General features: G+C 43.0%; 1 pseudogene; it reads right to left on the reverse strand.

Moving 5' to 3' along the window:
• Window positions 1–2,063: 2,063 nt before the first annotated feature.
• Window positions 2,064–9,853, reverse strand: LOC126990199 (ATP-binding cassette sub-family B member 10, mitochondrial-like; annotated as a pseudogene).
• Window positions 9,854–15,073: the final 5,220 nt, after the last annotated feature.

A 15,073-nucleotide genomic window follows, 5' to 3' on the forward strand; every position in this document is an offset into this window, starting at 1 on the left:
TAAATATTGCTAAAACAACGGCTTCTTTGAGAATGGCAAGATGTGTGTGTGTGTTATGTTGTGTGTATGTGATTTATGCATTTATGTTCTATTACATTGCATATATTTGTTCTTGTTAATCTGCAATACACTCTATCACCGGTATGGTCTGTTTATTGAGCCACGGAACGCTTCACTGTGGCTTGATGTAGATTAGAAAAATATGTATCTGCTTATTTACATTCATCATTAAAACCAGAAAGCGATCAAATGTCTCATTTCTTACACTCATCACAACATATTTCCTGCTTGTAACAATGATAATGTAATGCCTAGTCTTGAGTATATCGATGCTGTTAACGTGAGGTGTTAGCCATGAAGGTGAGGAGAGGAGAGAAGCAGGTGTTGAAGAGAGGGACTAGGAAACAGTCGGCAAGTCTGGAGAAGTTATTGTCATCAGGTTAGTCCTGAGCCTGTAAGTAATATCATGACAGGAATTGTCCATTAACTCAGCTCCACAATTTGGGGACACTAATCATTATAATTATATGTACACGTAATTGCCCCTCACGACATCAAGGTACCAAATCATCACCGAAAATAATTAAGTACTAGTATTTGCACAACACTTCTAAAATTTGCATCCATTTTGGTCCTTGCTATTTTTATCACTTCTGATTCTGATCACCTCCTCTCTTTCTGTGGCAAGATCTTTATCAATTTCATTCTCTACTCTAACCCTCTCTTTGATCTCCCCTAAGAGACTCTGCTGAAGCAGAACCTCCACTTCATTTTTTCCCAGCCTTTCCCCTCTTCCGATACTCTAATACTCTAGCTTCTCCACTTAATGGGGGAGTGATGTTTCTCTCTTTATAGACATCCAACAGCATAACGCCAGCAGCTATCGACCACACAGGCTATTCATGAGCAGACGACACCCACCCACACACAACACCTCATGTACCCCCACCATTCACAGCGCTTTCAGACTCCACACTCACAATTCCCATTCAACCTTGGAGTGTTCAGAGTGGCCTGGTTGACACCAGGGAAGAACAAAAGACGGAATTCACCTTTATTGGTCTCAGCTGGTGATGGTCTCCACCAGCTTGTTGTAGAATATTCTCCGGATGAGCCATGAGCTGCTAGGACCCCAACTCCACCACGGCCCCTTGTCCAACACGGCTATCTGGCTGGCATTCCTGGAAACATGTGCAGTCTTGTCAGAATGTCTGCTACCACACACACAGCACACACACTGCTTTAACTAATGCTATTAGAAAACACTACTCAAGAAACAGTGAAAGATTGATGACAGTTTATTTTGACATTTCTAACCAGTGTAGCAGTGACAGGCCAATTTTGTGCCATGATATAAACCCACCAAAATAGATGATACATAAACTGATCAGAAATGCTTTGATATATATTATGAAATGGTTTGTGTGAGTGATGATTTTTTCTCATTTTTCTCGCTTAGAGGAACGGTTAAGAAACATGATCCCCGCAGCTACTGGGTTAATTAGTGCTATCAAAAACACACTACTCAAGAAAACAGTGAAAGATTGATGATGAAGCTATTTTGACAGGCTAAGAACAACAGAATGAAACATAATTATGGAATGCTGCCCTCAAAAGGCAGAACGCATTAACTCCAAAATTTTGGTTTTGAGAAAATTGATAATAAAGATTTGATTAGTCATTGCTCTTTTGCTAATTCCATCTGCACACTGTAATTTGTTCGACATATAAATTGATCTTTGTAGTGTTGTTTTATGGCATTAAACACTGAATGTGTAGATTCCATTGATATGAAAATCCCAAAAATGGCATTTTTGGAGTTAATGCGTTCTGCCTTTTGAGGGCAGAATGATGGTCTATGCCAAACACGATGGAGGAGCAAAGGATGGCACAACAGACGGGGACGCATGCATCGCCACTGTTCCTTACTTGATGGTAGAGAGCCGATGGGCGATGGTGATGACGGTGCGCCCCTCCATCAGCCTCTCCAGCGCCTCCTGCACCAGACTCTCACTCTCGGCATCCAGCATGCCAAGCTGCTCACAAAGAAATATTTATTTTACTCTAATATTTTTTTGCGGTCTTGATATTTTGGGTCATTATTACTTTCTGAAGAACCGATTTTTTTCAGTAATATTTTTTGTAGCGATGATTTTTTAATAATGTTTTTTGTAGCGATGATTTTTTAGTAATATTTTTTTGTAGCGATCATTTTTTTTAGTATAGGTATAATATTTTTTGTAGTGATTTTTTTAATAATATTTTTTGTAGCAATGATTTTTTAGTAATATTTTTTGTAGCGAAATTTTTTTTAGTAATATTCTTTCCAGTGATTTTTATTGTTGTTTTTGTTTATTGCCCTTGACCTGCCTCCCCTTGCTGTAAAACACACACACACACACACACACACACACACACACACCTGGTCGCCTCATCCAGCAGCAGTATCCGAGGGTTGGTGATCAGTGCCCTGGCTATCGCTATCCGCTGCTTCTGGCCCCCGGAGAGCATGATGCCCCTCTCCCCCACCAGTGTGTCGAGGCCCTCAGGGAAGGTCTGGATGAAGGGCAGAGCGTTGGCTTGGCGGACGGCGGACAGGAGCTCCTCATCCGTCAATGCCTCTGGGTCCGCCACGCCATAAAGCAGGTTCTCCCGGATGGTGGTGGAGAAGAGCATGGGTTCCTGAGTTGAAGTAGAACATGATTTATTTTTTTACAGCAGGGGAAGCGTAAAAAAAAAAAAAAAAAAAAGCTAACTATATCATTCCAATGTGTCCAGGATAAACAGGAACAGGAACTACCTCACTGAACCAGCCTTTATAAAATTTGAGGATGAAAATAATATAAAGTCGGTATTTTATTGTTTTGGATTATTACGAAGAAAAGAATACAAAGCGTCACAACACAATCTGCAATAAAAGCCCATCACACAGCCCTGTAAAGAAAACGATTGAAGGTGGTGTCAACTTAATGGAAACACAGAAAGAGAGCAATTTTTATGTATTTTACTTGATGGTCTATTCATTCATTTCATCGACGCTGCTCTTAGGAGCTCCCACCAGGGGATGGCTTCATGGCAGAAGAGCTTCCAACTTTCTCTATCCAGACACTCCTCCTTGTCTGCCTCAAAGTTTCTCAAGGATCTTTCCCCCCTCTCCTTAACATACTCTTGCACCCTATCCTTCCATTTCACTGGAGGTCGTCCTATAGTATTCCCTTCCTCTATCTCACTCACATACACCCTTCTGGTCATCTTACTCTCCTCCATTCACTCCATGTGGCCAAACCACTTTAAAGTCTGTCGCTTCACTTCTTCCACCACTCCACACTTCTTCCCTTCACCCCTGTGACACATTCCAAAACGTTCGTACACACTTTCATTACTCATTCCATCCATTCTACTCACACCACAAGCACTACTTATCTTTATTCATATGTATTTTTTTTTTGTGTGTAATTTAGCCAGCCCTACCTACCTGACTGACAGCTCCAATGTTAGCTCTGAGCCACGATGGGTCAAGCTGGGTCACTGGCACTCCATCCACTGTGACCTGGCCAGCCTGGGGGTCATAGAGACGTAGCAGCAGTGACCCGATGGTACTCTTCCCCGATCCGCTGGACCCCACTACCGCCACCACACTGCCTGAGGTATGGGGGAAGAAATGTTTTATCTCCATTTCTAAATCAGAGGATGACGTAAGTAAATGAAGATGTATGAGGAGTAATATCTTTGGAAATATTATGATTGGCACTAAAGCTGTGAAAAAGGTTAAAACTAGCACAGCACAAGATGGTATTGCGAGGAATTGCACCAACCTATCCTGAATCATTATAATTGGTACAAACTATTAAAAAAAAGTTAAATCTAGCACTGTACAGAATGGTATTGGCGAGTAGAAACGCGACCAATCCAATCCTGTTTGGCACAAGAAAATTCGTGAGTAACCCCAAATCTTTTACTTTGAGGAATTTTTCGGCCTCCCTGCAAATGTTAAGGGACAACTGTAGACGTGAGGAGGATACTGTTTCTGGCATGGATTTATTTCCTCATCACGCTGCCACTCACCTGCAGGCACGCTTTGAGGTCAAGGGCTCCTGAAGATGGGTGTGTCGGGCTCGGCCGGGTAGGCGGTTGACCCTGAGAACTGGACATCACCACAAAGGTAGCTTAGTCAAGACGGATGCCTGGAGGGTGATGGAGAGGTAAACATCCCGACAGACATATAAGTAAGCACACCACATTGTTGCAAACACACACATACACACAAAAAATCAATACTGCAAGCACTCCTTTTTTATGGTAAATGAAACCTAACAAAACATGACAAAAATAATATGGACAATAAACATAACATAACATAAAGCATAATAAAAATAATATAAAACATAAAGAAAACGTAATAAGCATAACAGAAAGCACAGAAACGCTACTCAGATATAAAGGCAGAAGATGCCACAAAAATTATTATGTAGTATATTCAATTACAAAGGTTCTCAATTCTCAAAATTTCTCCCACCTTTATACAACCTTCTGTTACACCACTCCCTACCCCCACAACCCCATAAGGACTCACCCCCAAGAACAGGCATCTCAGGCTTCATGGGGCGATTGGAGTGAGCTGGAACAGTCTAGTGGAAGCCCCGAGGTCATGATTCATCTCGAGTAGAAGCCCGACAGGCTCCCCAGTGAAATGCCAACATACGCGTGCATAGAAGGAAGGAGGAGAGCTGGCCCACACTTAACGCTGACTCCGCCACCAGCCCGCCTCCCATAGTATAGCACCGACAGGATGATGATGTTGCCGCTGAGTCCAGTCTGGGAGAAATGGTGATTGGTACGTACATTGAAGGGGGGATAATTTTTTTTTATGTACAATAAAGGAGGTAGTTCATACAAAACTAAAAGGGAAAAAGCCTACTATTGTTTTTTTAAGCCCTTGATATGTCTCCTTTACTGTAAATACAAAATAAATAAAATAAAGTAAAATAAAACAAATCCTGATAATCACTGTCCTTTAAAGAAAGTAGAAATGCATGGTCAAAAGCAAGGTCAGGCTGCTTTTGGATTTCAGTTAGTTTCAAATCATGACCTCACCTCACTCCACCTTTCACACCCATCGCTTCAACCTTTCCTCAACCCATTCAACTCTAAATTTCCTTTGTCCCTTTGCTTCTACATTTTTCTTTCTCACAGATATTTCCTGTTTTCCTTCCTTTCTCCTCTTTGCTTCTTCTCCCATTATTCTCCCTCCCTCCCCCATTTATCATATTCCTTCTCCACTCATCCTTCCCTCTTCTGTCACCCATTTCTCCTATACCTATCAACAGGAAATGGGGAATGAATTAAAGATGGGGGAAAAAAAAGAGACTGGAGGGTGTCTTTCTCTTCCCTTTTACCCTATCATCCTCATCCACCTCATCCGCTTCATCCACTCACCAGGCCAAAGAACACCCCCGAGCGAAGGCCTCCGGTGGTCATCCGCAGCACCTCATCCACCCTCCTCCGGTAGCGCTCCACCTCCCCCATCTCACCCGCGAAGGAGCGCACGGTGCGGATGTTGCTTATTCGCTCCTCGGCCACTTGTGTTGCTGCCGCGAGTGTGTCCTGTGGGTGGGTGAAGGGTTTTATTTTATTTATTTATTTATTTATTTATTTTTTTTTTTGAGGACCTACAAAGTGTTACAAAGCAATACAGGTAAAAAGAAGTAGTAGGAGAAAAAGATGAAGAAGAAAAAGAAGTAGAAGCACAAGAAGAAGAGGAAGAAGAAGTAGAAGAAAAAAAAAGGAGCAAAGAAGAAGCAAGAGAAAAAAGAAGAGATGAAGAGAGGACGATGAAGAAAAGGAAGAAGTAAAAGAAAAAGAAGAAAACACAAACACACACACACACACATACACGCACGCACCTGCACTTTCCTCGTAATATTCTTGACATATCTCCCGTAGAACACCGCTGAGAGAGCCACGGGCGGTACGATGGACAACCCTACCATGGCTAACTCAGGGGACATGTAGAACTGTGAGGGGGCAAAACAGACATAAGAAACCATACATCCACGTTTGCCTCATCTGTCTCTCATTCCCCATTCACAGCAACATCTTGTACTTTTTACCTGACCTTAAAACTACCGCTACTAACCGCTCAGTCCTTACCATCATGCCCACACCAGCCAGCGCCATGACGGAGGACCTGAGACCGTCGGATATGTTGGAAGTGACGGCCTGGGAGACAAGGGCAGTGTCGGCGGAGAGCCTGTTGACAAGCTCGCCGGTCTTTGTGTTGTCGAAGAACCTGCCTCCTGGTGCATAATGGAGGAGAACACCGCCACTCTCAGGGACTTGGTGATGCGCTGCCCTGTGGTGGTGAATGAGAGAGGAGAGAAGGGTGGTGAATGAGAGGGAGCAAGGGTGGTGGAGTGAGAGGAGAAGAGTGGTGGTTGAGAGAGGAAGAAGGGTAGTGAATGAGAGAGGGAGAGCAAGGGAGGTGAGAGGAGGAGACGGGAAGAATTACAAAGCGAACACTCATTTGTTTTTACACCAACAGAGTGATAAAGAAAACCGGCAACATAATACTGGTGGGTAACAGGAGTGAAGGAGGATGTATAGATGCTTGAAATGGACTGACACAAGAGGAGATAGTGGCAGAGTGTATGTATGTCAGTTGAACAAGTATAGAGACTGAGACTGGACCATACATGTAGCTCAGGCTACGCCATTACTAGGTAACATACCCCCACCACCACCACACACACACACACCTGCAATATTCATGAGGTACACCCGGCCAAAGTTAGCAGCAGCGCCTGTGAGGAACACACCCGAAAGAAGCACACACACCCGCTTGAGGCTCTCACCGCCACTAGCGTCAACACCACCGGCTGTGTAGATGAGGTCAATGACGTGGCCCAGGGCGAAGGGAACGGCCATGGTGATGCTGCTGGAGACTGCAGGAGACCAATGGCATCTGTGGGAGAAGAGGATGATGATTATTGAGCTAATCTTGGCACTGCAACTGCTGGGTCAATTTAATACAAAGCTGTTGAGGATTGAACTAGTGGGAGTGGCATGAAGCTTACTGCAGAGAGAGACTAGCCAATCACATGCTTAGGAGTTAGGTGAATGGATATTTTGTTCTCGACTGTACACACACACACACACACACACACACACACACACACACACTCACATGCAAGGGTCCATCGTTCCGGCTTGGCCAGGGCGAAGAGTCTACTCATCTCTGACATGGATGGTGGCTTGAGTCTTGGGGTCACCGCCGTCCCTGAGCCCTGCGGGAGCTTTGTGGCCGCCGCTGCTGGTGGTGTCGGTGTGACCTCTGTCGACCCTCCCCCCCCATGCTGGCCTCTCCACCACTCTGCAGAGGACATTAACTATATAACTGTTGGAAGCTAAACAGAAATATAATATATACTTCTGCTTTTTATCAATAATGGTCGAAATTTACATTATTGCGTCTACTATTGAAGTTTTATTCCATTTTTTACTGTCTGACTATATATCTGTCTCTGTTTATCTGTCTATTTGCTTGCTTGTCTTGCTCCGTCCAGTGATGTTCAGAGGGAATTCCTTTACAATGACCCTTTCCTTCATCCCTCTACTGATTGGTCTCTCTCTCTCACCTCTGACATAAGTAAGTCTTGGGTGGAGCAAACATCTCTCCAGGTGGTGTGGATAGCCTCGTGGTGCCCAGGCAGCAGTCGCCAGCCCCCGCCTGCCTCCCGCCCTCAGACAAGTCTTTGAGGGAGAAAGAAATGGTACTGTAAAAGAAGACTGATGTAGACAATTGCACGGGGGGTTGGGTGCCCCATTGTCTCTCCTGCTTATCAAAACTAGCCAAGTAGATACTTGGATTAGTCAATGAAGCTTCTGTACTTAAACAAGTTGGGCATGTCACCCTATTAACATTTCAAACTTCAAGACAGCAAAAATGGCGCCACAATAAAAAAAATTGCCTGTGCCATGACAGGTTTGGGCCGACGGTAATACTTTATAAGAAGTCCGCCTCCCCCTCCGCCACTCCAGCCCCCCCTACCCCCCAAGACAACCCTGGGGAACCGGGGTTTGGGGGGGAAGCCAAAATCACTGAAAAATGGGCTTCCAAAATTTCCCTAGAAAAATCCCTAAATGAAGGAAAATTCCCTAGTCTCGAAAGTAAGGAAAGTCCCAACTTTATAACCTAACAGCCCCCCTCACCCCCCTGCTAACCAAAGGGGGCACCCCCCCACATGTATGATACGCTGGAAAATCGGGTTTTGTTGTGGTGACTGACCCCCCCGCTTCCAAAATTTTCCAAGAAAAATCCCAAAAAGAATGAAAATTCTACATGGGGGTAATAGTACAGCCCCTTGGTTAGGAGGGGGGTCGAGGGGAGCGAGGCCCCCTCGTTAGCAGGTCGTAAAGTTTGGTTACAGGAGTTTAAAATATGCTCCCCACCAAAAAAAAAAAAAAAAAAAAAAAAAAAAAAAAAAAAAAAAAATTTATTTTCCGGCACATCATACATGTGGGGGGGTCCAGAGGGGGGTGCAGCCCCCCTTGGTTAGCAGGGGGGCGAGGGGGGCTGTTAGGTTATAAAGTTAGTACTTTCCTTACTTTTGAGGCAAGGGAATTTTCCTTCATTAAGGGATTTTTCTAGGGAAATTTTGGAAGCCCATTTTTCAGTGATTTTGGCTTCCCCCCCAAACCCCGGTTCCCCACAGTTCCCCAGGCTTGTCTTGGGGGGTAGGGGGGGCTGGAGTGGTGGAGGGGGAGGCGGACTTCTTAGAAAGTTTTACCGGGCCGACCACCAGGCCTCTGAAGAAGGCCTACTGGTGCTACAGGCAAAAACGTAAAAAAAAAAAAAAAAATAAAATAAATAAATAAATAAATAAATAAATAAATACCTAGATGTTCCATTCCATTACTATTTGAATTAGGAAATATTCACCCTGGAAAACTTGAGTAGAGGTATAAAAATGAAATCCAGCCATACAAAAGCATAATAATTTAACTTTTAACATGATGGATTTCATATTTATTCTCAAATTTTCAAAGCAGTGTTTTTTGATGCGAACTCTTGAATGGTGCACAAGACTTGGTGAACAAAATACTTTAGTAAAGAACACTGAGGGATGGGATGATAAGCTTTTGGAGTGACAGTAGGCTAAGTGGAAAACAGAGTCCATCACCCACCCCGGGCCAGCTGTGTCGCAAAGCCAGCAGCAACGTGGGGTCCAGGGCGCTGCGACACCACACACCTGCCACCACACCCGACATCCCTCCTGCAACACTGCTTCAAACCTGAAAAAAAAAAATATCACTTGATATTTTTTACCGGGTGATAGAAGGAAAAAGTAAAACTACAAATCAAATTACAATAAAGATTGGTTTTCTTAATGAACTAACATCTTGCCTCCAATGTAACCAACTGCTCCTCTGTTGCCATATAGGATTCTACTAACCTTTAAACCTGCTGGACAACTTTAGGAAAAAGTGAAACTATCAAAACAGCTGTGCGGGAACCCGTGCACTTACAGACAGCAGAGCAGCCCACAACGTCCTGCAGCAGATATACAATCCCTCCAGGTTCACCACATGACTTCCAATGGGCTCTTACCAACGGGGGGCTTTGCCCCCCTTGTCCTTAGTGGCACTAAAGGGCAGGTGAATTTATATGGATTTCTTAATGGGAAGGGGGTTTGCCCCCCTTAGTGGGTGACATATGAGCATGTTGATCTTACCAATCTTAACCAAAATTACAAAAACACCTGGAAAACACAGTGAGAGGGAAAAGGAGAGGGAGGGGGAGGGATATGAAAGAAGACAAGGGAAGAATAGAAGGAACAAAAGACACAAATAAAGGAAGCACCAAGGAAACACCACCGGAAGTCGCCCTCCTCTTGACTAACCAACCAACAAACACACACACAGGTTACATCAGTCCACCTGTGTCGCAACACTCTCTACACACCCTGCCACAGGTGCACACGGCCTGGGCTGACACCTGGGCCTTGCTGGCAGGTGTAACGGGAGTGTACAGGTGTGTGGCGTGGGCTAATAAGGCAAGAGAGGCCCGGGGAGAGGGAAAAGAAACCCACCAGCCGGGAAGTCCTTCTTCTCCTCTTCCTCTTCCTCTTCTTCAGGGAGGTAAACAAACCCACTCTCGATTTCTTTTTTTTTTTTCTTTTTTTCTTCTTTCTATGTTATACTTTATTTTATTTATTTTGTTTTACTCTCATATTCTTTCTGCGTCATGAGTTTTTTTTAGTTTTCTCTGTTTTAAAGAGACCAGGTTTTTTTCTTCTTCTTCTTTGTTATACTTTCTTTTATTTCTTTTGCTTTTACTCTCATATTTTTTTCTGCATCATGAGTTTTTTTTATAAATTTTTTAATGTTTTCTCTTTTAAAGTAGCCTATATTGTTCTTTTTTTTTTTTTTTTCTTCTTCTCTTTGTTACCTATATAGTACTTTCTTTTCTTGTTTTATGCTTTCCTTTATTGCTCTTGTTTTTTCATTCATATTTTTTTCTGCATTTTTTCCCCCTTCTTTTTCCTCTCCTCAGCCTCCCTAACTCCTTTCCTCTTTCCCCTCAGTCCTGTCCCTCGTTCCCTTCTCCCCTCTTTTTCCTCCCCAAACTCACTCCCTCTCGTTCCCTTTTCCCTCCCCAAACTCCCTCACTTCCTCTCGTTCCTTTTTCCCCTCCTCCCCTTCTTTTTCCCCCTTTCTCCTCTCCCCAGCCTCCCTACTTTCCTCTCCTCTCCTCTTCTCCCTCGGTCCTACCTCTCCTCTTCTCCCTTTCTATTTCTGATTTCATCTCCTCCTAATTTACCCTCCTTCATTGATTTCTTCCTCTTCCTCCTCATTGCTCTCCCTCACCCTCTCACTCATGACTTACTGTTGGATGGAAGGGTTGGCTCAAGCTGGAAAAGAAAGGGGCCTCTCTCTCTCTCTCTTGGGTAGATGAGGGTAAAGCCACCTCCCTCCTCATTGCTCTCCCTCACCCTCTCACTCATGACTTACTGTTGGATGGAAGGGTTTGCTCAAGCTGGAAAAGAAAGGGGCCTCTCTCTCTCTCTCTCTCTCTTGTTGTTGTTAGCCTTGTTGAAACTGCCGGCGGCTCTTTGCTGATACAATACCGGGGCTCCCCTTTATAATTCCGGGCCATAGTTTCTGGGGGGGGGTCCCTATAGCCCCCAATGTTTCTTATATGGGCCTCAAATGCCCCTAAAAGTGCTCATTTTTCAAAACATTTCTCCAACCTGTGCATGCTTGCTTTGTGCTTTGCTCACCACCCTATCCCCCCTATCATGAACCTATATGACCTCTAGCGCCCCCCCACCCCCCACACATGCACCAAAATATGCCAAAATTATGGGCCTGTTATTTGTTTCACTTTCATCAACAATATTTCGAGGAAGTGAAAAAAGTGCACAGGTATAAACGATGCCAAATACTCAGGCAACAATTTATTGTTATTTATTCATTTATATAAAATAAGCAAAGAAGTTGAATGAATATAATTCTCTTTCATTGATGAAGCCCAAGTGTGCACTTACCAACACACACACTCCAAGCCTAAGCCTGAAGCCCTGAGCCCAACACTCAGATGTCCCACACGCTGGTGGTTTGTTCCGATGAAGGACAGCCCAGCGGTGAGCCGCAAGCTGCCATGTGATCCTGGTTGACTCGCGCTGCTTGGTAGTGATCCGTGAAATCAGACAACACAATTAAGGAGCTGTCAAGTGTCCAATGCTTTAGGGACAAAGTAAGAAGTCCCTCAGCCAGGATGTCACAAACAGGGGGACTGTTTACATTTATTTTTGTCAGTGTAACAGAAATGATCTCACTGAAAAGAAATGACCACCAGGTTTATGAAACATCCCTTGACATCAAATGACCAGCCTCTGCACCACAGACCCACCAGACGTTAGGCCAGCCACGGCACTCCCACAAGAGGGAACCGGCCCCAGTGATTCATCTTGGTTAATACTGACACATGACTTCATTATTCCCCTTTAAAAACACTGAGCAAATGCAAATATTTTTACCACAAATAATGTACTGACAGCAGTGAGTGTGTGCATGTCTAAAAATATGTACGTATATACACATATTTCTTTACCACTCTTCTCGAGACAGAAGGTGATTATAAAATCTAAAGCCTGACTTATGTTGCCTCCAGTAAGTAAATGACTAACATAATGACAGGTTTATGATTGAGTGTTGTCAGTAGGTGCTTTTCAACACACACACACACAATCGTGGTCTCTCTCTCTCTCTCTCTCACATACACACACACACACACATACAGTCATTCACTCACACCAACACACACACATACAGTCATTCACTCACACCAACACACACACACAAAGTCATTCACTTCTCCATTCACTCACATACCCACCCACATGCAAACACATGCATGTACAGTCGCGATATGAAGTGATGTCGCCGTGTATGTTTATTTTTGATCACACAAGTATCGTTATATATTTTCAAGAGAACCATTATTTTCCTGTATCTTCATCATAACTTAAATAAATATATTTTACAAGCTAGAAAAAAAATAGAAAAGAAATATTCAATGATGTCTTATGAAGAGTTGTCGAAATATTTTCGTTCAGCAAGGAACAAGTCAAATGAAGTCCAAATATCGACATATTACTCAAACAGAAAGTATAATAATCTTTTCATGATCATTGTTGACAACAATAAATCTAACATATGCACAGTATATAGGACATGCACAATTAGTTGATATCCTAAACTAGGATGGCGTAATTTATTTAATTTATACTCTCGTTTGATGATGACGCTATCGCCTCGCCAAGCATTCATTTTACTATACCTATTATTCAGCCCTGACTCACTCTTTGCCTTTCGTGGTCAACATAACGATAACAAAAGCTTTCCGTGGACTTCTAATGCATGACAGTGATCAAGGGAAAATGCCCACAGCCTATAACTACCGAGGGATAGTCGGAGATGGAAAAATAAGAATAAATAGCTTCAGAATAGTCATGTTTTGTAACTCCAAGCTCACTCTTTGCCGCCGATCGCAAACATCATTGCATTTCTTGGTCTATATATCGATGACAAAAGCTTCATGTAGACTTCTAATGCTTGGAGGTGATCAACGGAACATGTCCACAGCTTATAAGTGCCATAGAATAATCGAGGAAGGTGGGGAAATAAGAATATATGGCTTTGAAATGGAGGTGGTGATCGTGGTTACGGGCGGGTAGGCTAATCGCAGCGCTACAAACATTAGGCTATGGTCGAAAGTGTTCGAGAGGCGTCCGGAATTTTGAGAGTTCAGATATGGCAACACTGCCTATGAAAGCATTCTTCATTCATCATCTTTACTGAGCAATGTTACTATATATTTCAGATCCCATGCTTATGATAAGAAGCGCCATCATAGTGAATAAAAGGTGTTTAATGTGAAACCTTATTATTTGATCAAGCTTTAACCAATAAAATGCAAAGTAATGCCAGTAACTGTCCATTCGCTTCGTGTCATACTGTGCGTGTGTATTAATAACTGCAGAAGACAGTTCATGGAATGACCCAGAAAAAAACAAAACAAAACAAAACAAAAACAAAAATAAAATATATATATATATATATATATATATATATATATATATATATATATATATATATATATATATATATATATATATATATATATATATATTGCCTAAATCTTAATGACGTATAACAACAGTTTTGCAAAGATAAGCACACGACGTGAGCTAAATCATTTCAAGGTTGTCTTCAGTACTGAAGACAACACATGACATTCGCAGTCACATTTTTTAAATAAATGAATGTATAATTGTAATTCAGGGACTACTATGTTATTTTACTGTGTTTTACATCACAACGTATTATAGATTATCATTAAAAGGAAACATTATAACATAAACAATAAATACACATCACTTCTGTTACCTTCAAATGCTCCCGTACGAAACATTTTGAGAGCAGCGACATCACTTCATATCGTGACTGTACACATGCACACAAACCCACATATACACAGTCAAGCACACTCACCCACACCCACACACCCATACCCACAGCCATACACAAAGTCACTCACTCACACCCACCCACACCCATACCTACAGCCATACACAAAGTCACTCACACACACACACACACACACACACACACACACGACAACCTCATCACAACACCATCAAAAATAAACCCTTGGACGCAGTTTCTTAAGACTAAAAATAGACTCCATTTACTGTCATGGATATTCCAGGTATATCTGTGAACAGTATGCCTCAAAACCTCAAACTGTGTGATACAGCACATTTACGATAAAAATACAACAATAACAATAATGATGACCATATAATTAAAATTAAATATAATAATATTATATAATCTATTTCAATGTATTTTTCATTAATTAATTTTATTAAATTCAAAACTCTAAACACAGAATGTCCCAACATTTTAAATACTTGTAAAATAAAAATTGACCTAATGTATGACAAACTGAGTATGTGTTATATCATTCAGGACACAAAGTTTTAAATCTATAAAATTAAAAAATGCAATATGAAAATGATTAATGAACAACAGTCTCAGCTTCCACGAGCCTCGGCCACAGCAGCCCCACACTGCCAGCAGGACTCCCTTCAGACAACAGCAGACCCCTCCTCACTCTCTCCCTCCCCAGGATGAGGCTGTCAGCTGACCACACCTCCAACATCCTTGGCACTGGGGTCATGCACTGCAGCACTCACACATCCTTTGAGTTCAACACAGTAGACTCAGTGGCGCTACATGGGGTCTGTTTGGCCTCTGGTCCCGGCACAGCACGCCGCCAGCCCCATGCATGCTGCCCCACAGCAAACTCGGGTCCACAACACTCCACACGCCACTGAGCCACCAAGGCGCCAACACTGCCCTGTACAGCCTCATTAAAACGGGGTACTCTAGACCGCCAGTCACCCACCAGACACAAGCCAGCAATGTCTCCGCCTCAGCAAAACACTTTCCAAGGGTCTGGGCAAGGAGCCAATACCCTGCTGCTGATGCCATGCCTGCTGCCCAC

The sequence above is a fragment of the Eriocheir sinensis genome, unplaced genomic scaffold (genome assembly GCF_024679095.1).
Source record: "Eriocheir sinensis breed Jianghai 21 unplaced genomic scaffold, ASM2467909v1 Scaffold149, whole genome shotgun sequence".
Lineage (NCBI taxonomy): Eukaryota > Metazoa > Arthropoda > Malacostraca > Decapoda > Varunidae > Eriocheir > Eriocheir sinensis.